Source organism: Lynx rufus, unplaced genomic scaffold (genome assembly GCF_022079265.1).
Source record: "Lynx rufus isolate CCGP_SWC_20201006 ecotype Redwood Valley unplaced genomic scaffold, mLynRuf1.p SCAF_13, whole genome shotgun sequence".
NCBI lineage: Eukaryota > Metazoa > Chordata > Mammalia > Carnivora > Felidae > Lynx > Lynx rufus.
Window position 1 is genome coordinate 25,336,117 of NW_025814827.1, and position 24,888 is coordinate 25,361,004.

Below are 24,888 nucleotides of genomic sequence, written 5' to 3' on the forward strand. Positions count from 1 at the left end.
GATGAGTTTTGACAATTGTGTATACACCTGTCTGTACTACCCTAAAACTAGATACAGAACATTTCTATCACCCCAGAAAGTTCCCTTGTGTTCTTAAAAAAATATTTATTTATTTATTTTAAAGTTTATTTATTCATTTTGAGACAGAGTGATAGAGTGAGTGGGGGAGGGGCAGAAAGAGAGGGCTGGAGAGAGATTCCCCCGCAGGCTTCATACTGTCAGCCAGTGCAGAGCCCGATGCGAGGCTCGAAACCAAGAACCATGAGATCATGTCTTGAGCCAAACTCAAGAGCTGGATGCTTAACTGACTGAGTCACCCAGGTGCCCCCAAATTATTTATTTATTGATTGATTAAAAAAATTTTTTTAAACGTTTATTTATTATTGAGAGACAGAGAGAGACAGAGCATGAATGTGGGAGGGGCAGAGAGAGGAGGAGACACAGAATCCGAAGCAGGCTCCAGGCTCTGAGCTGTCAGCACAGAGCCCAATGCGGGGCTCAAACTCACAAACTGCGAGATCATGACCTGAGCCGAAGTTGGATGCTCAATCAACTGAGCCCCCCAGGTGCCCCCCAAATTATTTATTTTTAACTGAAATATAGTTGGCATACAATATTATATTAGTTTCAGGTGTACAGCATAGTGATTTGACATTTATATATATTACAAAATATTCATTGTGGTAAGTGTAATTACCATCTGTCACCATGCAAAATTATTATGGTATTATTTACCATTTTCTCTATGTAACAATTCATATTTCTGTGACTTATTTTATAATTGGAAGTTTGTACTTTTTAACTCTCCCTTCCCTCTGGGGACCACCAGTTCTCTGTATTTATGAGTCTGTTTCTATTTGCTTTGTTCATCTGTTTTTTTAGATTCCACATATAAGTAAAATCATACGGTTTTGTCTTCCTCTGTCTGATGTATTTCAGTAAACTTAATACCATCTAGGTCCATTCGTGTTGTCCCAAATGGCAAGATTTCATTCTTTCTAATGACTGAATAGTATTCCAGTGTGTGTGTGTGTGTGTGTGTGTGTGTGTGTGTGTGTGTGTGTGTGTAGCATATCTTTATTCATCTGTTGGTAGGCACTGGGCTGCTCCCATCTTTGCTATTGTAAATAATGCTGCAATAAACATAGGAGTGCATATGTCTTTTTGAATGAGAGTTTTTGTTTTTTGGGGGTAAATAACCAGAGGTGGAATTGGTGGACGGTATGGTACTTCTATTTTTTTTTTTAATGTTTATTTTTGAGAGAGAGAGAGCATGGGTGGGGGGGGGGTGCAGAGAGAAATCCAAAGTGGGCTCCGCCCTGATGCAGAGAGCCCAATGCAGAGCTCAAACCCATGAACTGTGAAATCATGATCTGAGCCAAAGTCAGATGCTCAACCAACTGAGCCATCCAGGCACCCCTGGTATTTCTATTTTTAATCTTTTGAGGAAACTCTATATTGTTTTTCATAGTGGTTGTACCAATTGACCTTTCCACAAATAGTACATGAGGGTTCTCTGTTCTCCACATCTTCACCACCACTTCTTATTTCTTGTCTGTTTGATTCTACTATTCTGACAGATGTGAAGTGCTATCTCATTGTGGTTTTGATTTGCATTTACCTGATGCTTAGTGATATTGAGCATCTTTTCATGTGTCTGTTGGCCGTCTGTATGTCTTTAGAAAAATGTCTGTTCAAGTCCTCTTCCCATTTTTACTTGGATTTTTTTTATCTCAAGTTGTATGAATTCTTTAAATATTTTGGATGTTAACCCCTTACCAGATATATCATTGACAGATATCTTCTCCCACTCAGTAGGTTGCCTTTTTGTTTTGTTGATGGTTTTCTTCACTGTGCAAAAGCCTTTTAGTTTGATATAGTCCCAATTGTTTATTGTCAGCTGCAAATAGTGACAGTTTTACTTCTTCTTTACCAGTTTGAGTGCCTTTAATTTCTTTTTCTTATTTGATTGCTGTGGCTAGGACTTCCAGTACTGTGTTGAATAAAAGTGGCAAGATTGGACATCCTTGTCTTGCTCCTGGTCTTAGAGGAAACATTTTTAGCTTTTCACCACTGAGGATGATGTTAGCTGTGGGTTTGTCGTACATGGCCCTTATTATGTTGAGATATGTGCCCTCTATATCCACTTTGCTGAAGTTTTTTTTTTTATCATGAATGTTAAATTTTGTTGAATGCTTTTTCTGTAACTGTTGAGATGATCATTTGATTTTATCTTTCATTTTTGTGGATGTGGTGTATCACACTGATTGATTTGTGGCTACTGAATCATCCTTGCATCCCTGGAAAATCTTCTAACAACAAGGACATTCTTGTCTACAAGATTGTCACAACACCCAAAAAGTATAACTTTAGTTAATGACATAGATTCTGTTTTTCAATTTCTCTATTTGTCCCTAAAACATATTATCTTTCAGAGCTGGTTTTTATTTTTGGTATAGTATCTAATGGATGTTCACACATTGTGTTTGGCTTTTAGTCCCTTTGTTTTCTTCTAAATTTAGAACAGTTTTTCATTGTATAGAATTTTGGACAAGTCCAGTCCAACTCCTAAACATATTTGGATTGTACATTTTTGGCACAAATACCATATAGATAATTTGTTTTTTAGTGGACAACTAGTGTTTTTTATGAGGAATGCAACTTTCTGATCTTCCTCATATAGAATTTCATTTTACCGACCAATAGTCATTTCTGTGTAATGAGGCTAAATGTTTTGGCCACACATCTGGGTCTGTATCTTCTCTAGCGCAGATTTTTGGAGAAAGCTGACACCATCCTTTGCATCATCATGATTGGGAATGATGCATCTTTGGGTTATATCAGTTCGTATAGATTTGGTCATAGGTTGGAGAGCTATTATAACCTAAAGTATTCATTTGCTATGTAGTCAGTTAAGAAACGTTTTTTGAGCCCCTATGATAGGCTAGGAAGTGCCACTCTTTCTTGACTTTAAGTAGGTTTTTTACAATTCAGTAAAATACATGTATCTTTACACAGTTGTTTACAGTAGCAGTGATAACTTAAGAATTGTTAAACATTACTACAAGTAGTAAATTTGCCAGAGGATCACAGACTAGAGACCTTCTAATCAGCCCGGGGTGGTCAGGGGAAAAAATCATACAGAAGTGGTATTTTACCTCAATGATATATTTAATGTCTGCAACATTTAGTGAAAATGTATTTGCATTTATGTAAATTTTCACAGCATCATCAGGAAGCTTGGGCCATTGGTGATGTATATGAAAATATAACAAGCCCAAACATGGTATTGTGGGGAAACAAAAATTTTGTCATGTATGCTTTATTGTTTATTATCATCATATTCATATAAATCTCATATTCTTTAAGATGTAAAGAATTCCAGCTAATTGAGTCTATTTTCTGTTCTTTTTTTCCTTTTTTTCGTGTTTGTTTATTTTTGAGAGAGAGAGAGAGTGTGACTGGGGAAGGGGTAGAGAGAGAGAGATAGGGAGACATAGAATCTGAAGATCTGAAGCAGGGTCCAGGGTCTGAGCTGTCAGCACAGAGCCTGATGCAGGGCTCGAACTCAGAGACTGTGAGATCACGACCCAAGCTGAAGTCGGATGCTTAAGCGACTGAGCTACCCAGGTGCCCCTTTTTTCTGTTCTTTTTAAAAATTTTAATTCCAGTATAGTTAACATATAGTTTTATATTTGTTTCACGTATACAGTATAGTGATTCAACAATTGGATACATTACTCAGTGCTCATCCTAAGTGTACTCTTTATCTCCTTCGTCTGTTTCACCCATTCTTCCCCCCTCCCCTCAGGTAACCTTCAGTTCTGTCTAGTTAAAGTCTGTTTTTGGTTTGTCTTTTTCTTTGTTCATTTAAATTTGTTTCTTAAATTCCACATATGAGTGAAATTACCAGGTGTTTATCTTTCTCTGGTTTATTTTACTTAGGATTATACTTTCTGGTTCTACCCATGTCACTGCAAATGGCAGGATACCATTTTTTTTTATGGCTGAATAATATTCACATACACACACACACACACACACACACACACACACACACGCCATTTCTTCTTTATCCATTCATCTACCAAAGAACACTTGGGCTGCTTCCATAATTTGGCTATTGTAAATATTGCTGCAATAAATAAAGGGGTGCATATATCCCTTCAAATTAGTGTTTTTGTATTCTTTAGTTAAATACCCAATAGTGCAGTTACTGGGTCATAGGGTAATTCTATTTTTAATATTTTGAAGGACCTCCATATTGTTTTCCTCAGTGGCTACACAAGTTTGCATTCCCACCAAACCCACATGAGGTTTCCTTTTCTCCACACTTGTTGTTTCTTGTGTTTTTGATGTTAGTCATTCTGACAGGTGTGAGGCGCTATCTAATTGTGGTTTTGATTTGGATTTCCCTGATGATGAGTGATGTTGAGCATCTTTTCATGTGTCTGTTGGCCATCTGTATGTCTTCTTTGGAGAAATGTCTGTTCATGTCTTCTGACCATTTTTTAATTGGATTATTTTCATGTTGAGTTGCATAAATTCTTTATATATTTTGGATACTAACCCTTTATCAGATATGTCATTTGCAAATCTCTTCCTCCATTCAGTTGGTTGTCACTTAGTTTTGTTGATTGTTTCCTTTGCTGTGCAGAAGGTTTTTATTTTGATGTAGTCCCAATAGTTAATTTTTGCTTTTGTCTCCCTTGCTTCAGGAGACATATCTAGAAAAATATTGCTACAGCTAATGTCCAGGAAATTACTGCCTGTGCTCTCTTCTTGGATTTTTATGGTTTCAGGCCTCACATTTAGGTCCTTGCTCCATTTTGAGTTTATTTTGTGTATGGTGTGAGAAAGCGGTTCCAGTTTCTTTTTTTTTTGCATGTAGTGTCTGGTTTTCCTAACACCATTTATCGAACAGACTTTTTGCCATTTATATTCTTGCCTCCTTTGTTGAAAATTGATTGACCATATAATTGTGGGTTTATTTCTGGGTTTTCTATTCTGTTCCATTGATCTATGTGTCTATGTTTTTTAAAATAAAGTTTATTTGTTGAGAGAGACAGAGAGAGTGCACATGGGGGAGGGGCAGACAGAGAGGGAGAATCCGAAGCAGGCTCTGCACTGTCAGAGCAGAACAAGAAATGGGGCTTGAACTCCTGAAACTGTGAGATCATGACCTGAGCCAAAATCAAGAGTTAGATGCCTAACTGACTGAGCCACTCTATGTGTGTATTTTTTGTGCCAGTACCATACTGTTTTGAGTATTATAGCCTTGTGGTATATATTGAAATCTGGGATTGTGATGCCTCCAGTTTTTTTCTTTTTCAAGACTGCTTTGGCCACTTAGGGACATTCCATACAAATTTTAGGATTGGGTGTTCTAGTTCTGGGAAAAATGCTGTTGGTATTTTGATAGAAATTGTATTAAATGTATAGATTTCTTTGGGTGCTATGGACATTTTAACAATATTTGTTCCTCCAAAACATGAGCTTAGAAAATTTTTTCATTTGTTTGTGTTGTCTTTAATTTCTTTCATCAACTTTTTATAGTTTTCAGAGTACAGATCTTTCACCTCCTTGCTTAAGTTTATTCTTAGGTATTTTATTGTATTTGGTGCAATTATAAATGGGACTGTTTTCTTAATTTTTCTATATGCTACTTCATTTGTAGTGTATGGAAATGCTACAGATTTCTGCATGTTGATTTTGTATCCTACAATTTTACTGAATTCATTTATTTATGAATTCTAAGAGTTCTTTCTGGTAGTTTTTTGGTAGAGTCTTTAAAGGTTTTCTACATACAGTATCATGTCATCTACAAATCGTGGAAGTTTTATTTCTTTACCAATTTGGATAGTTTTGTTTCATGTCTTACTGTTGTGACTAGGACTTGTAGTACTATGTTGAATTAAAGTGGAGACAGCAGACCTCCTTGTCTTCTTCCTGATCTTGGACAAAAGCTCTCAGTTTTTCACCATCAAGTATGATGTTAGCTGTGGGTTTTTATTACATTGAGGTATGCTTCCTCTAAACCTAACTTGTTGAGAGGTTTTTTATTTTATTTATTAATCATGAATGGATGCTATACTTTGTCAAATGCTTTTTCTGCATCTATTATAATGATTGTATAATGATTGTTTCTATCCTTTCTTTTACTAATGTGATGTATCACAGTGATTGCTTTGTGGATATTGAACCACCTTTGCATTCTGGGAATAAATCTACTTTATCATGGTGTACAATTTTTCAAATGTATTGTTAAATTTGGTTTGCTAGTATTTTGTTGAGGATTTTTGCATCTACGTTCATCAGAGATATTGGCTTGTAGTTCTCTTTTTTTGTGGTGTCTTTATCTGGTTTTGGTATCAGGGTAATGCTGGCCTCATAGAATGAATTTGGAAACTTTCCTTCCTCTTCTATTTTATGGAATAGTTTGAGAAGAATAGTTACTAACTCCTCTTTAAATGTTAGATAGAATTCACCTGTGAAACTGTCTGATCCTAGACTTTTGTTTTTTAGGAGTTTTTGGACAACTGATTCAATTTTCTTATTGGTAATTGGTCTATTCAAATTTTCTGTTTCTTCCTGATTCAGTTTCGGGAGGTTATATGTTTCTAGGAATGTATCCATTTCTTCTAAGTTGTCCAATTTGTTGGACTCTAATTTTTTCATAATATTCTCTGATAATCTTTTGTATTTCTGTGGTGTCAGTTTTATCGATCTTTTCGAAGAACCAACTCCTGGTTTTGATGTGTTCTATTGTTTTTTTTTTTTTTTTAGTTTCTATTTTGTTTTTCTTCTTTAATCTTTACTATTTCTTTCTTTCTACTTTCTATTTCTAGCTCCTTTAGGTGTGAGGTTAGGTTGTTTAGTTGAGATTTCTTGCTCCTTAAGCAGACCTGTATTGCTGTAAGCATCCCTCTGAGAACAGATTTGCTGCATCCCAAAGATTTTGGACCATTGAGTTTTCATTTACATTTGTTTCCCTGTATTTTTTGATACCCTCTGATTGTTGACTCATTCATTGTTCAGTAGCATGTTATTTACCTTCAGGTCTTCTCTTATCAGATTTTTTTTTTCTGGTTAAGTTCTAGTTTCATAGTGTTGTGGTTGGAAAAGATGCATGGTTTGATTGCAATCTTTTTGAATTTCTTGAATCTTTTTTAAAAAAAAATAAACGTTTATTCATTTTTGAGAGAGTGAGAGTGAGAGCAGGGAAGGAACAGAGATGGCAGGTGGGGGCAGAGGTTCTGAAGTGGGCTCTGCTCTGGCAGCAGCAAACCTGATGCAGGGCTTGAACTCGCGAACCATGAGATCATGACCTGAGCTGAAGTTGGATGCTCAACTGACTTAGCCACCCAGGTGCCCTGAGTCTTGATTTGTGCCTAATATGTGATCTATCTGGAGAATGTTCTATGTGGACTTGACAAGAATGTATAGTCTACTGTTTTAGAATGGAATGTTCTGAATATATGTTAGATACATGTGGTCCAGTGTATCATTCAAAGCCATTCTTTCCTTGTTGATTTTCTGCTTGCATCATCTGTCCATTGGTGTAAGTGGGGTGTTAAAATCTCCTAATATTGCTGTATTACTGTTGATTACTTCCTTTATGTTTGTTATTAGCTGCTTTATGTATTTGGGTACACCTGTGTCAGGTACATAAATATTTACAATTGTTATATCTTCTTGTTGGATTGTTTTATGATTGTATAGTGTCCTCCTTTGTCTCTTATTACAGTCTTTGTTTTAAAGTTTATTTTGTCTGATATAAGTATTGCTACCTCTGCTTTCTTTTCACTTTCATCTGCATGATAAATGCTTCTCCATTCCTTCACTTTGAATCTACAGGTGCCTTTAGGTCTGAAATGAGTCTCTTGTAGGTGGCATATAGATGGGGCTTGCTTTTTTTTTTTTTTTTAATCCATTCTGTCATCCTGTTTCTTTTGATTAGAACATTTAGTCTACCTAAATTCAAAGTAGTCATTGATATGTATGTACTTATTTGCCATTTTGTTAGTATGGTGGTTTTTGTAGTTTTTCTCTGTTCCTTTCTTGTCTTGCTGTCTTCTCTCATGGTTTACTAGCTTTCTTTAGTGATACACTTGGATTCCTTTCTCTTATTGTTTGCATATATATTATCAGTATTTTATTTGTGGTTACTATTAGGTTATATGTGACATTTTAGGCATATAGTGGTCTATATTAAGTTGATGTTCACTTGAGTTTGAACCCATTCGTTAGTGTTCTCCCTCCCCAGGTTTCAGGTATATGGTGTCATACTTTATATCCTTTTATTTTGTGATCTCTTGACTGATTTTTAAAAATACACCTATTTTTTATTTCTTTTGGGCTTCCTACTTTTCTTATTTATACTTACGGTTTTTCCTTTCCACTCAAGCAAAGGGCTGGTTTAGTGGTAATGAACTCCTTTAATTTTTGTTTGTCTGAGAAACTCTTTATCTCTCCTTCTATTCTGAATGATAGCCTTGTTGGATAGAGTATTTTTAGCTGCAGTTTTTTCTTCCATCACTTTGAATATATCATTTCACTCCCTTCTGGCCTGCAAAGTTACTGCCAGAAAATCATCTGATAGCCTTATGGGGTTTCCCTTGTATGTAATTTTACTTTTCTCTTGCTGCTTTTCAAATTTTTTCATTGTCACTACTTGTTGCCATTTTAATTTCTATGTGTTTTGGTGTGCATCTTCTTGGGTCGATTTTTGTTGGTGGCTCTCTGTGCTTCCTGCATCTGGAATTCTGTTTCCTCCCCAAGATTTGAGAACTTTCCAGGTATTATTTCTTGAAATGAATTTTCTGCCCCCTTGCCTCTTTTCTCCTTCTGGGGTCCCTATAATGCAAATGTTATTAGCTTAATGGTGTTGCTGAGTTCCCTAAGTCTATTTTCATTTTTTTAAAGTTATTTTTCTTCTTGGGGGCACCTAGGTGGCTAGCTGTTTGAGCATCTGACTCTTGATTTCAGCTCAGGTTATGATTCCAGGGTTGTGGGATTGAGACCTGTGTTGGGCTCCATGCTGAGCATGGAAACTGCTTAAGATTCTCTCTCTCTCTCCCTCTATCCTTCTCCCTCACTTGTGCTCTCTCTCTAAAATAAATAAAAATGAATTTTTCTCTCTCCTATTCAGCTGGATTATTTTCCATTACTCTGTCTTCCAGGTCATGATCCAGTCTTCTGTTTCCTGTAGTCTACTGTTCATTCCCCATTTAGTGTATTTTTGGTTTCATTTAGTGTATTTTTAATTTCAGTTATTGAGTTCTGTATCTCTGGTTCCTTTTAATGTTCTTTATCTCTTTGTTGGAGGTCTCACTGAGGTCTTTCAGTCTTTCTTGGGTCCAGTGAGTATCTTTCTGACCACTACTTTAAATTCTCTATCAGGCATTTTACTTACCTTCATTTTGTTTAGGTCTCTTGCTGTGATTCTGTCCTCTTGTTTCATTTGGAGCATATCCTCTATCTCCTCATTTTGTGTAATTGTGTCTGTTTCTGTGTGTTTCTATGTGTAGAGGCATCATGAAGAAGAGGTCTTGTAGTGCCCTGAATGCAGTGTCCCTTCTTCACCTGCAGCTGGTGCTTCAGAGATATCTCCTATGTGTGTTGTGTGCACCATGCTGTTGTAGCCTAGCTACATTTGCTTCCATTCTGGTTGTCTGCAATGGCCGTCTTTGCCTGTTGTGGGCAGGGTTTGGTCACTGTGTTGTTAGTGGGCCAGTCTGGGGCTGCCTTGGGCTTGAGTCAGGTCAGGCATTTTCTACAGATACAGTAGCACCGAACTGCAGGGTGCTTTTCCTGTGTTGTCCCCTTAGAAGCTTTTGTTGGTAGACAGGGCCTGCAGTCAGACCTGATGTCTTTCCCCAGCCCACTGCTGGGGCTGCAGTTGGATGGGGGTGTGTGGTTATCTTCCCCTCTCCCTGGGGCAGGAGTCCCTTTGGAGTGGTGCTGGCCGCTGTTGGGGATGCTTGCATACTGCCAGGTTTGTGGCACCATTTTGGGTAGGCTCTGGCCAAGGGCATATTGGAGGGGGTGGATCCACATAAGTACTGGGGGCGGGCACTGGTGTTAACAAAGTTTGTGCCTGGGTCATGTTTGAGAGAGAACCTGGAAGTGAGGTCTGGACCCTGGAGAATGCTGGGGAAGGGCACAGCTATTAGCAAGCTAGATAGCCAGTGTTGGTGCTGTGCTGGTTCCTGTAGGTCTCTGTCTAGACTGAGGGGCAGGGGAGGGAAATGGTGCCCACTGTCTTCTTTATTCCTTGAGGCATCTCCCAAGGACCCCTGTTTCTCCAGTATATGCTCTGAGATTATAAATAAGTAGCCCTCCTGTAAACTCCAGGCGTTTTTCAAACAGGTGCTTCTGTGCTTCATGCATGTCCTCGGGAATGTTTGTTGCGCTGTTTTAGGGTAGGGACTCAGTTCCATATTGTCCTCCCTCCTGACTCTCCCAGAGTAGAACAGGCTGACTTTTCAAGTTCCAGGTGTTAAATTCTGATGGTTAAAATAACTTGCAAAATTACACCCCTCTGGTTTTCATTGCCAAATGTTAAGGGGATTCTCTGGGCCTGGGGTGCCCGTTGTGAGGGTCTGTTCCATTCCAATCTCAGCACCTGTGGAGTCACTCCTTCCATGGAAAGGCCCATGGGTCTGTTGAGATCCTGACTGTGTCTCCCCACTTCTACCCTCTTTGATGTGTCCTCTTTATATTTAGCTGTGGAGAGTTTGTTGTGCCAGACTTGTGGTGGTTTCTGGGTTATTTAAACTGATGTGGCTGTTATCTAGTTTGTATCCCTGAGACAAGATGAGCTTAGGGTTCTCCTCCTGAACCATCTTCCCTGGAAGTTCTCTATTCTTGATAATTCACCCTTTCCATATAGCTTATATGGGAGGCCCAAGACAAATCATTTTAAAGCCTATGAAGAGCATTATTCTTGTGTAAAATTCTTAATTGAGATTTCATGTAGTTTGGTAACATAGGAAGGAAAAGAAGTAGGTAATAAAGGCTTTCTTTAAACTAGCTAAAGCTTTTCTTGTTTCCAAAGAACCAAGGAGGTTGTGGAGCCAGCATGCATTAGTCCATAGGGAAGCACTTGCTCAGTATGTTTATGGGGTGTGACAGGTCACATTCTTTATTTCTTTTTTTTTTTAATTTTTTTTTTTTAATGTTTATTTATTTTTGAGACAGAGAGAGACAGAGCATGAACGGGGGAGGGTCAGAGAGAGAGAGAGAGAGAGACACACAGAATCGGAAACAGGTTCCAGGCTCTGAGCTGTCAGCACAGAGCCCGACGCGGGGCTTGAACTCACCAACCGTGAGATCATAACCTGAGCCGAAGTCAGATGCTTAACCGACTGAGCCACCCAGGTGCCCCCACATTATTTCTTTCATTGACATTTTGTTGGCCCATTCCTCCACAAAATATTAAAAACTGTAGTTTACAATTGTGTGCGTATAAAGACAAGTATAATGTATTACTGCTATATTCATTTTTTTCTTCTAATTTTAAAATAAATTAAAATTTAAACATTTTTATGTGTCCCTAAAAGTATTGTGGGCCCTAGGCAATGCATCTCTTGTGCTTACAAAGGAGGTATTTTTTTTTTTTTTTGGTTGAAATTTATCCTCCTGCTTCTCAGGCATTATTGTGATCATATACTATTTATCAGGTAGTGGATTGGTCCTGCGGTAGAGGATTGATTATAAAGATAAAGAAGACGTGGAAACTACCTGGTGGCACCGTATCAATGCATATAAAAGCACATGTATATATTTTAATATATGTGTTTAAAGAGTGTTATTTCTGCTTGCGTTTATCCCTTATGGAACAATGATAAAGCCAAAAGTTCTTTCTTAAGTACTTTTGCAGTTATACTTGTGAAGGTAATAGTTGTTGTTTGAGCTTGGTTTTTGTTTAATATAATAATTTGAAGAAAATGAAATTTTTTTCAAAATCATCTATTTTCTTAGTTTAAGTGAAAATGAGGCCATTAGAATGAAGTGATAATCAGTACTAACCAATGATACACTAAGAACAGTGCTGGTTTTGCAAAAACTCTCATAACTTTGGGGTTAGGATTTTCTAATGAATTTTCCTGTATGTTTTAATAACATTTTGGTGTCCAGAGGAAACAGGACATGGGAAATTTTATTTGGTACCACTAGAGATGAGGGGGAAATTCCCAATTCCTTCCATTTCACTTTAGTAAAATTCTGTGCAAAAGATGATAGAATTAATCCAGAGACTAAATCTTTGCTGCTCATCCTAAGTATTTCAGGGCATAAGCTTTCCATTCATAGGTTCATCAGTTTTTTTAACTGGAAGAGAAGGAGGAGCAGAGTTAGTGTTCCTAGTCCTATTTACATTCTAGATTTTTAGGTCTTGCTTAAATTTCTTTGAAATAGAAGTCTTTTTTTCTCCATAGAGAGTACACTATGTACTTAAAATTTTGCCTTTATAGTCACTGTGCACAGTTGCAAATAGTGTAGAAAAGAAATGTCTTCTGGCTCTCATACACTTTGCAAAATCGTGTGCTGCTCTAAGTTTTTTCAATTGTGGTATTGTGTAGGCTTTGAGCAATCTGATGTTTTATTACTCAGGATGTGGACTAGCTTGGGCTGCTGTTAAAGAACCACTAGTCACTGGAGACTATCTAAAGAGGGCTGATCCTCAACAACATCCTTTATCACTTCTCAATGGGTTTGGGGGGTGGTGGCTATTTTCTCCTTGAATGCTCTTTTTTCCTGGTCTTCATGATTCTTGTGGAAATTCTTGCTTCTCAGCATGCTATGACCCTGTCTCCTTCACTGGACCTCAGTGGTGGAAATTTCCCCTGGTTCAGTGTTCTATACTTTTCTCTATGTATAATGTGTTCCTCAGAGTACTCCTCTTCTTCTGCTTATTTCTTTGGAGTTGACTCTTAAATCTACAGTGCCTATCATGACATCTTGCCTAATGTTATACTTTATTCCCAATTGCTACTGTCTTTGATCTAATAATTCTATTGATATAGCTTTAAGTTGTACAGAATGATAAAACTTGGGAATTAAAAGGATCTTCAGTCATCTTGTCCACATTGTCTTCCAACCTGACAATCTATTCCTATAGTGTTGCTGATTTTTTTTTCCCCTTGAATATTTACTCTAATAGTAGTTCAGGCATGTAATTTAGAAGATACATCATTCTCTGGGCAGTAAATTCTACATGTTAACTAGAATTTCACATCTTTGTTAAGTGTACTTTCTGTTCTGTAGTTTGGAATAACAGAATATTTATTCTGCCGTTTACATTAAAGATCATCAAATGTTTAAAGGTCTTTTTCATATCAGTGCCCTCACAGACACATGGAGAATGATGTTTGACCAAATATCCAGGCATCCCATTGCCCAGTCAAGTTGACATATTAAAATTAACCAGCACAAATCGCTTCTTGGCCTTTTGGCTAAGATCAAGTGTAAAGTTAACCAGCACAGCCATATTTTAGTGTATCGTTATTCTTAAATTTGTCTCGTTCTCCTTTTAGTTTGGTCAGTTTTTGCTCTATATATTTCTAGGTTACATTATTAGATGTATACACATTTAGAGTTACATATTCCTGGAAGAATAATCTTCTATTATTATGGAATGTCCCTATTTATCTTCAGTAATTCTTATTGTATTAAAGTCCACTTTATCTGAGATTAATGTAGTGATACCAGATTTCCTCTGATTAGTGTTTACATGTTATATATTTTTTTTCACTTTCAGTGCTTTAATGTTCTTAAATTTAAGACACAGCATATAGTGTTTTTAAAAAATAGTTTGACAGAGGTATCTGGGTGGCTCAGTTGGTTAAGCATCCAACTCTTTTTTTTTTAATGTCTTACTTATTTTTGAGAGAGACAGAGACAGAGTGCGAGTGGGGGAGGGGCAGAGAGAGAGGCAGTCACAGAATCTGAAGCAAGCTCCAAGCTGTCAACACAGAGCCCAATGTGGGGCTCAAACTCATGAACCGCAAGATCATGACCTGAGCTGAAGTAGGACACTTAACCCACTGAGCCACCCAGGCGCCTCAGCATCCAACTGGTTTCTGGTTCAGGTCATGATCTCATGGTTTGTGAATTAGATAGAGCCCTGCACAGAGCTCAGTGTTGACAGCGTGGAGCCTGCTTGGGATTCTCTTTGCTTGTCCCCTGCTCGTTCTCATTCTCTTTCTCTCTCAAAAAAATAAACATTAAAAAAAAATAGTTTGACAAATTTTGACTTTTAAATTAAGTATTTAGTTCATTTGTGGTTAATATAATTACTGATATATTTGTTTAAATCAATTATCTTACTATTTGTTATTCTACATTTCTTTTCTCTTTTTTGTTGCCTGCCTTTGCATTTGCAATATTTCTATTATTCCATTTCCAAGCATCCGTTAGCTTGTTACTTATCATTCCTGTAATATTCTTTTTGTGGTTATTCTTAAGATTGCAACATATCTATTTAATTAACTTACAGTACTTTTATCATTTGTGAGCCATTTAAGAATTTAGAACATTTTACCTCTTTACCTACTTTTTGTGTTACTGATATCATGTATTTAATTCTTTGTATATTTTAAAATCAACAAGACAGCAGTAACAAATAACGTCTGTTGTTGTCAATATGGTCATTTTTTGCTTAGGTTTACTTACAATTTTTCAGTTTTTTTTTCCATTTTCCTGCGTTTCTGTGATTCTGTCCAGAATAATTTTCCTTTTGCCTAAAGAATTCCTTTTGTTTATTTATTTTTTAAATGTGGAACTACTGGTAGTGAATTCAGTCACTTTTTATTAGGAAAAAAATCCTTATTTTGCATTTATATTTGGATGAATATTTCTACTGGGCATAGAACTCTAGGTTGGTAGTCTTTTCTTCTGGCACTTTAAAGGTATTGCTCCATTACATTCAAACCTCCACTCATTCTTTAAAAAGTAAGCTGATATTCTTATGACTCTTTTGTTGGGATGATAGGTCTTTTCTTCTGGCTACTTCAAAAATTGTCTTTTTGTCTTTCAGTATTTTTATTATTCTGTGCCTAGGTATGGTTTGCTTTGTATTTATCTAGTTTGGAATTCACAGAGATTCTCAGATTTTCAGCTTGATTTCTTTTGGAGTTTTGGAAAATTCTCATCTGAGTATCAAAAATTGTTATTACTCCCTATTCTCTCAGTTCTTGTTTGTGAAAGTCCAGTTATACATATGGTAGACCTGTTGCCAGATATCTTATGTGTTTATGCTTTTGCTGATATTTTCAACTTTTTTCTCCCTTCCATGTTTAGTGTTTATATTTTTAATGACTAGTTTACAATTATTCCTTGCTGCTGCTGTGTCTAATTTGCTGTTAAACACACACTGAATGCTTAATTTACATTGTTATATTTTTAAATTCTTGAGTTTTTGTTTCTTTTATTGTACCATTTCGTTTTCTAGGGAAATTATTCATTTTATCATCCACTTTAATGTACATGTTAACCACAATTATTTTAAAGTCGACCTCTGATAGTTCTAATATCTAGATCACCTGTCGGTTGGTTTCTATTTTCTACTTTTTTCTCTGTTTCCAATAGTTTGCTATTGTCCCCTGCCATGCTTCATAATTTATTATTAAAGTATAGGCCTTACATATGAAAAAATTATAGAGGATCTGGATAATGTTATCTTCCTCAAGGAGAATTTATTTTTCTTTTCACACACACTTAGAGAAGGAACAGATTATCTAGTCATGAACTGAAATACTTTGAGGCTGTATTTCAGTATTTATAAGGTCTAGTCTATTTTTGTTCTTACTCCTAGAATGCAGTCCTTCAGCAGTCAACTGGAGACCTAGAGTGTTACCAAGGCTTCTCCTCCCAGCTAGATTCTGAGCTTTAATTATTGTCTTATCTCACCTCTGGGAAGCTGAGGAATTAGCAATCCCTTAAGGGGAAAGGTACAGAATATCAGGTTTATATCAATACATTGTTCTTTTCTGCTGGTTCTTGGCCCTTCAAGTTTTGTCGGATTTTGTTGTTCTATATTTTCCAACATTTTGTATATTTCATCAAGCTGTTATAGTTGTTCTTAACAGATGGGTTGATCCTGACACAAGTTACTCCATTATAGTGGGAAGCTGAAAAACACATTTTTAATAATGTCTTATAAGTTTACCAGAAGACTACATTAAATATTACTATTCTATAGTAGTTATATGCATATTTGAATATATCAGGAAGATCTATGAGTAAGGAATAAGCAAATGAATAGTGAGGTTGGATAAGAAAATAGTGGTTAATGAATATGTTAATCAGTATCATCTGTTAGAATAGGGTTAAGCTTTAGCCATGACACGTACACAAAAGTAAGTCTACTGTGAACTACCTCATTACAGGAATAATAAAATTATAAATACTACTTAGAATCATATGTCATACATACTTAGTGGGTTTAGAACATATTTATAAATGCATTTGCTCCACTTCTCCATTTCTTTATTACTTAGCATTCCCAAGTGTGTAATATTCTAATTGTTATACTTTGGTTTTGTAAAAGAAAAATCCTTAATTTTATCCTTAGAATTATAATAATTTATTTTAAAGAATGCTTTTTTAGCCCTTCCATAGACCCACACCTTAGATACTTCTTCGGTTCAGTGTTTGAGTCAATATTTGTCATATGGTAAGCCCTTAATGAATGGTAGCTGTCATAGTTATTATTTTGAGTAGTTTTTGTAAGTGCTATTTGAATTATAGTCTCCTGGTGGACCTCATTCTCATGTAATATTGTGTTTGCTATTAATTCAAACAGAATTTCCTAATTTAAAGGAAATTATAATTTTTATTTCTGGGCTTAACTTTGAAATCTGGACTCTTTTGATGGTGAAATAAAATCTTAAAGCTTATGAAGTAATTCCCAACATAGTGTTTTTTATAAAGAAAAGTACCCTTATTACCTGAAATTGTGTACTGTGAATTGTAAATTTATCTTCATATGAATAAGCTAATTAAAACATCATGTTTCAGGGCTTTTGGCTGAAATGATCTTGGTTGACTATGTTGGTGGTTGTTGTCTTATGATAATCAGAACTTTGGTAGTTCTTTGACTTAGTTATCCATCCATCTATCCAGCCTTTTCACAAGTATTTACTGAACATCCATTATGTGCCAGACGTTATTTCAGGAGTTTCAGATACAGCTGTGAACAAAACAGGTTTTAAAAAGGAAAAAAACCTTCGGTCTATGTGGAGCTTACATTTCTGTGGGGGGAGAGGAAGAAAGCTGGTCAGCAAAATCAGTGACAAAGTAAATTATCTTGTACATTTGAGGGGCTTCAATTTTGTTAGACTGACATGCTGCCTCTTGCACTAAGGAGGCAGGTAGGGGGATGCAGTTTTAAAAGGGGTAATCAGGGAAGGCTGAATTGAGGAAGACCTATTTGAGCAAAGATTTGAAGGAAGTGAGAGAGGAGCCATGTAGATATCTGGAAGAAGCATTCTAGGTAGAAGGAATAGCAAATGCAAAGGCTTTGAGATGGGTGTGTTCCTAGTTGTGTTCAAGGAATAACAAAGACCACTGTGGCTGGAGTTGAATGAACAATGGGGAGGGTTGTCAGGGCTAGACCCAGGTTTTTTGTTTTTTTGTTTTGTTTTTTTAGGCCTAAATGAATATAAAATACAAAATTAGGTATAATAGAGAATATTTATTTACAGTAACAAAATAAATCCCTATAAATACAATTTTCAATTTTGAAAATTTGAAAATCCCATGCATACCACAAAATCCAGAAAAATAACCTAATGTCTTCATTAATTCACTGTCCAGTGCAACTTTATAGTACTTTTTTTCCTATATTTTTGTCCCCCTATTTTTGATTGCCTCTTATAGGACCATTATTGATTACATAATTTTCTATAGAAACATTAGAAAGATAATTCAGTTTTTCCTCTAGTTAAAGTTATGATGGTTTAGAATAGCTTTTCAGCTTGATGGCTTCATATATGAGCTGCTACAAATGTACTTGCCATGTGTAGTCCTGCTACATATGGGCTTGTGTTCTATAAGCACAGAAATTATAATAAATTTTAATTTATTTTATTCCATCCCATAGAAAAAAATACATGGTATGCTTATTATATATGGTGTCAAAAATACTAGATACTTGAAAATTCCTACTACTACTACTAGGAGATAAATTCTCTTTGGATTAGGAGTTGATGAAAATGAAATCTTTCACATACAATTTTACATGTGTGATAGCTGGAAGAATTCCGCACAGGCTGACTTCTGGGTCTGTATTGCAAACCTGTCTCCTCCATGATCCACATAATTCTGCTGCTAGGTACTGTAGGACACGGTCATACCGCTGTGTGACCTTGGGCCCTGCATCTTCATGTTAGACACTGGGTGAGTCCCCACGGAAGCAGGAGTATTCCTGAGCACCATTCCTACCCTGGGGGACCACCACTGACTTAACTCTGTACAGAATTGATGGTGTATCACATCAATATACTCCAGTAAACACAAACTCAATGCATTTCCAACTTGACAGCCTCTTATCTGGATCCTACTGCCATCTGACATAAGGCAAAGTATGATGGGGGAAATTAGACTAGAAGAGACAATGATCTTAGCCTTTGTGGCTAAAATATTTTATTTTTGCAAATCAAAATAAAAAACTGCACCTTTATTTTTATTTATTTTTTAATTTAAAAATTACTTTTGGGGTGCCTGGGTGGCTCAGTGGATTGAGTGTCCGACTTAGGCTCAGGTCATGATCTCATGGCTTGTGAGTTCGAGCCCCGTGTCGGGCTCTGTGCTGACAGCTCAGAGCCTGAAGCCTGCTTCAGATTCTGTGTCTCCCTGTCTCTCTGCCCCTCCCCTGCTCATGCTCTGTCTCTCTCTCTCAAAAATAAACATTCAAAAAAATTAAAAATTAATTTTATTCGGGGCGCCTGGGTGGCGCAGTCGGTTAAGCGTCCGACTTCAGCCAGGTCACAATCTCGCGGTCCGTGAGTTCGAGCCCCGCGTCGGGCTCTGGGCTGATGGCTCAGAGCCTGGATCCTGTTTCCGATTCTGTGTCTCCCTTTCTCTCTGCCCCTCCCCCGTTCATGCTCTCTCTCTGTCCCAAAAATAAATAAACGTTGAAAAAAAAATTTAAAAAAAAATTAATTTTATTCCAGTTTTATTAGGAAATAATTGACTTACACCACTGTGTAAGTTTAAGACATACAGCATGATGGTTTGAGTTACATGTATTGTGAAAGGATTACCACAGTAGGCTTGGCTAACATCCATCTTGTCATGTAGAGACAATAAAAAGAAAGAAGAAAAGAAGAAAGGGAGAAAATTTTTCTTGTGATAAGAGCTCTCAGGATCTACTCTCTTAACAGCTTTACTGTATATCATCCAGCAGTGTTAGTTACAGTCATCATGTCGTACATTACATCCTTAGTACTTACTTACAACCAAAAGTGCCTCCCCACCGCCCTGCCCCACCCTATAACCACAAATATTCTGATGTTTTTCTATGAGTTTGTTTAGGTTCCACATATAAATGAGATCATACAATATTTGTCTTTCTCAGTCTGAGTTATTTCACTCAGCATAATGCCTTCAAGGCCCATCCACATTGTGGGAAATGGTAAGATTTTCTGAGCAAACACATTTCTAGAATTACTCCCAGGGTCTGAGAATGGAAAGTGCAGGTGAGGTGAGCTGTAGCTCAAGCTTCTTTAGTTTCATGGTTATTGGCCTTTGGTGGTGGTAACGGGATGGTCGTGTGAAGACCAAGGAGGGCTCTGAAGGCCATTGTAAGAACTTACTTTTCTCTTGCATTGGATGTTGGACGTTTTGAGCAGAAGAAGATGATTCTTGTGCCAGGCATGTTAATGCTGCCAAAGATGTCCATGTCTTAATCCTTGGAACCTGTGAATAGGTTACCTTACATGGTAAAAGAAACCTTGGAGATGTGATTAAGGATCTTGAGATGGGATGATTGTCTTGGTTTATACCCACTGTAGGCCCACTGTTATCACAAGGGTCCTTGTAAGAGGGAGACAGGAGAGTCAGAGAAGGAGATGTGACAGTGGAAGTTACAGGTCAGAGTGCCGTGGCCCCGAGCCAAGAAATGTGAGCAGCTTCTAGAAGCTGTAAAAGGCAAGGAGCAGCTTCTCCCCAGAGCTTTTAGAAGGAGCTCGGTCCTTATGAAACACCTTGATTTTAGCCCTGTAAGCTCCATCTTCAGACTTCTGGTCTACAGAATAATGAGCTAATAAGCTAACGTGTTGTTTTAAGCAACTGAGTTTGTGGTGATTACTTAGAACAACAATAGGAAAGTAATACAATTTAAAAGGATTACTGTGGTTGCTCTATTGAAAATAGATTACAGGGGCAGGGGTAGAAGTAGGGAGGGCCTAGGGGAGGCTATTACAGGAGTAGAAGAAGAGAGGAGGAGTGACTTGGACCAGAGTGTGGATGGGGGCGGGGTGGGGGTGGGGTTTGGGGAGGAGTGTGAGAAGTGGGCAGATTTCTTTTTTGCCCAAAGTTCTGGTCCCATTCTATCTCTTTTATAATATGTGTATCTGAACGCCTCACTCATAGGTAAATAAAGCAAAGTTCCTAATTTTTCTTTTGGGCTTGTCACATGTGGTCCGTTATTCTGTTAGAAGGGACAGTGAGCAGGAACTGGGGATGTCCTCTTGAAAAGTCCATATTTTATCTTAGGTGGCAGACTGCCTCTACCAAATTTCTTCTCTTTTCAGTAAATGATTACAGCTCAGTTTGGATAAGGTGCTTGGCTAAACAACCTGCCATACTCCACAGTGTGTATCTAGCTGCATAAGTTCTCTTCAGACCTGCTTGGGACAGGTGGTGATGCCTTTTCACTATGCATCTGGCCTTGACTTTTTTTTTTTCTGGTTTCCATGGTTCCTTGGGCCTCTCCTGTGCTTCCTTGCTGTGTGGGTATTCATGGTCATGTTCACCCTTTGAAGGCTGTTGCTGTCTTACTTGCTTTTCCTTCACTGTATACAGTAGAACCTTGCTCAAAGGACCTCAATAAATATTTCTGGAAGAAATCACTGTTTTGGCTCCAGCAGATTTTAATTGCCACGTGGATTCAGGGATCTGAGACACAGAAACCAGTAAGTACTAAAGAAGTCCAATTTATAAGCCCCATGCATCTCAAAGTAACAAACATAAGCCTTGCAAAACACAGCTTCCTGTTTAACCCCTGAGATACCAAACAGATAAGAGACATCTTTACATTTTCTTCTTGTGTGTCTTTCTTTTCTACCTGGGGTTCTTTCCTCTCACTTGGTGACAGGTGGCTTGCTTTCCTTGGATGGCCAGAATGTGTCTCACAGGGGAAAACTAAATGTCCTTCAGCTTCATTTAGGCTCCTCTGATTCTTGGGATAGATCCTGATTTTGTGTGTGTGTGTGTGTGTGTGTGTGTGTGTGTAAGGGGATGCTGTAGGAAGATACAGCTCTTTTTATCTTTATAGAAAACATTTTGATCATGGCCCAGTCCATAAAAATGCATTTGTTTCATTTACTATACATAATAAAATTGTAAAAGAGTGGAAATAAAAACTAACAGTTTAGCACTGGGCCCATATGGGACAGGTTGCACAGAAAGCAGTAAGTTTCAAACAGCGGTTTGGGAGCATATTCTCAGCAAGGACTGCCCAAAGGCTCCAAGGAGAAGGCAGGTAGGTTCTTGAGACTGGCCTCCACCAGGAAGCAGAGAGAAGCCTAGAAGCAGTGGAATGGAGGAGGTCACAGGGCTGCAAGGTTAATTGGGAGGGAGTGTATGTTTGAAGTATACTCTGCAGCAAGGCATTCACTGACCGAGTTCTTGTCTTCCTCTCCTTGACCTCTGGGTGTAGTCACATGGCCATTTGTGGTTTCCCAGCCAGCTCTGAACAGTATCATCTGCCATCTTCTTATACTCAGAATCTCTTCCAAACAGCTTTGACAAGAAAGGCAGCTCAGTGTTTGAATACTGACTGTACTGCATACTCTTGCTGGGCCTTTGTTTACCTCACTTGTGAAGTGGAATTAATAATAGCATGTACCTAGTAACATTGTTTTGAGGAATAATGAAATAATGCATGCAAAATAGTTCATAAAGTATCTAGCTTTTACCAGTGCTCAATATGTTAGCTGTTATGTTGCAATAATTGCTAAATCTCCAGTTGTGAATCTGTACTTACAGAAAGCAATATACCATGGGCTCACATGAAGATGTATCAATTTTTACTTGTAACTTGTGTAATACAATTCATGTAATGGTGGAAGAAGAATGAATTGGTTAAAATTTTTATATTTTTTTGTGAAGCTATAAGTAAGCCATGGGAGGAATAGAGCTTCCAATAAATCAAATTTTCCAAATATCTGGACCTGATGAGCAAGTTGGCTCAGCCAAGAGGAAAACAAACCCAAGGCCTTTTAGTATTTGTTTGAATCCCCTAACTCTGTTTCCAAGCTCTTTTGTGAGGACAAGAATAAAAAAAAAATTGAGGGAAGATTTTTCTTTTTTTGCCTCAATTCTCTTCAGTTTGCTGTTCAAATGTCAATAAGTCCCAGCAGCCGCAGGTCACCACTGGGTTTCAATAGGAAACCCCAATTTAGGGCACATATTTTTCAATTGTATCAGAATGTGCTTTTGGAGTCAAATCAGGAAATCTTGGAGGGTGGGGAACTCTTTTCTTTAATGCTCTCCCCACTTATTGTTCTTTCCTCATGTCTTTAATGAATTGCTTTGGCTCCCAACCACACAGACCAGATTGTGAAGAATGAAAGAAAATTCAGAAAGGAAAAGCTTAAGTTATTGATTTAGCTTGAGGGCATTTTTCTGAGACTTCTGGCCCAACCCAAAAAACCAACAACCCCAAGCCCCAAACGACACTCCATGTTTGGAGACATTCTTCAGCTTTTGGATTGGGACCAACCTTGTTGAGGAAGTATCAGTTCCTGTCATCAGGGTTTTGTACAGAGACCCCAATTTTTTTGTGGTGCTTCATCATTTCATATTTTTGGGGATCTAAAGCCAATTGCCTGAAGATTGTCTCCCAAACCACATTTGGTGAAGGACAAAATGCTCTGGAGTTAATTGAAGAAAGACCATTGTGTTCACTAATTAGGAATTTGTAGTTGCTGTGATCGCTTATGGGTCAAATGGAAGCTTTCTAAATCTTCCCCCTTACTCTTGGTCTTTTAACAGAGCTACTGCTTTCACTAACTAGTCTTAAATACTAATATGTTAGGAATTGTTCATAGACAAACTAAGGGGGAGAAAAGGGCTTAAATGAATGTCTTCTCCTGCCTGCTAGAAGTGGAAGTTGAATCTCTCTGTTTTTTTTTTGTGTGTGTGTTTTTTTAATGTTTACTTATTTTTGAAGGAGAGAGAGAGCGTGAGTGGGGAAGGGCAGAGAGAGGGAGACACAGAATCTGAAGCAGGCTTCAGGCTCTGAGCTGTCAGCACAGTCTGATGTGGGGCTCGAACCCACAAGCTGTGAGATCATGACCTGAGCCAAAGTCAGACGCTGAACTGACTGAGCCACCCAGGCACCCCAGAAGTTGAATCCTTTATAACTTAATAGAATATGAGGGAAAAGAGCCTAGATTAGGAGTTGGGTGTTGCCTCCAACAACCTGGGGAAGAATCAACAGGCATTTGCCAGTTTTCATTAAGAATATCTGGACGTTACTTCAGATCCTCTTAAGAAATAATAATATAAGCAACTTTAAGACTGACCAGCCAAGCTTGGATGATTTCTTTTTCTCACCTATTTGCTTTTTTTTTTTTTTTTTTAGAAAGAAAGCAACACAAAGTGGCATTATTTTTCTGAGGAACCACAGATAAGGAGAAGTCATGGCTTAAAACATGTTCACACACACAGTTGGTAGAAGATCACAGGCCTCTGGCTTAAAGATCCAAGGAACTGTTAGGAAATTCATTTTTATGCATCCCCACAGTCTTGGTGACAAAGAACAATTTCCAGCGGGGTTAAAAATTTCCAGCAGGGTTGTGTTATGTCCTTCTCATCTTTTAAGCTTGTGTTTTAGTGATCAGATAACTGGTGCATCTTTTCCTTCCAAATGGAAAGACAAGCCTATGCACATACATAAGTGGGTATAGTTTTACTATTTGAAACCTATAATCTGCCCAATCAGATAATTATTTCAGGGAGGCATGGGGTAGACTGCAGGGCAATTATTTTGAAATTGAGGTAATTGGTAAAACATTTTTGGTAAATGTTTCCTAACATTTAACTGATTTATAAATGACCACTTCACAAAGTAAATGCTGTATCCTTATTTAGTTCTCTTGGATAAGGTAACAGGAAGCAATGGCTCAAAGATAAGCATTCTATGACTGCTTCATTGATTCTTTATTTGAATGAGACAGGCATCAGACTATACTGGCCTTTATGAGTTTTGGAGAGTGAAGGCTATTTCCATTATCTTATATGAAGTAGGACTTCACAGGTTTAATTACCTTTTTTTTTCTTCTATACCTATGTTTCTGTATTCTGAAGCAGATTCAAAACAGGTGTCTAAGATAATTCTGCCTCTGCTAATGGCTTTTCTCTTTGCTTGCTGAAATGATGAAGGATAGCTTCCTATCTAGGCAAACGTCTTTGTTAGGCTCCTCAGCTGTCACAAAAGGATGCTACACTTTTACCAGCTTGATTTTGGGTCTTAAGAATCTGTACTCAGCTAGTAACAGCACAGTAGTTCTTCAGGTATTTTTCAAGAATTTCAGTCTGAAACTCATAGTCATTTAGCATGTAGCTAAGTGCAGTGGAGAGAAATATGTTTAGGATGATTTCTGGAGGGACATGTAGTTTAACTATTCATATAAATATCCTAAAATACATTCCTGA

General features: G+C 37.5%; 1 protein-coding gene across 1 annotated transcript in view; it reads left to right on the forward strand.

Moving 5' to 3' along the window:
- The window catches only part of ATP8B4 (ATPase phospholipid transporting 8B4 (putative)), a 259,928-nt gene that overhangs the window by 11,940 nt on the left and 223,100 nt on the right, over positions 1–24,888 (forward strand).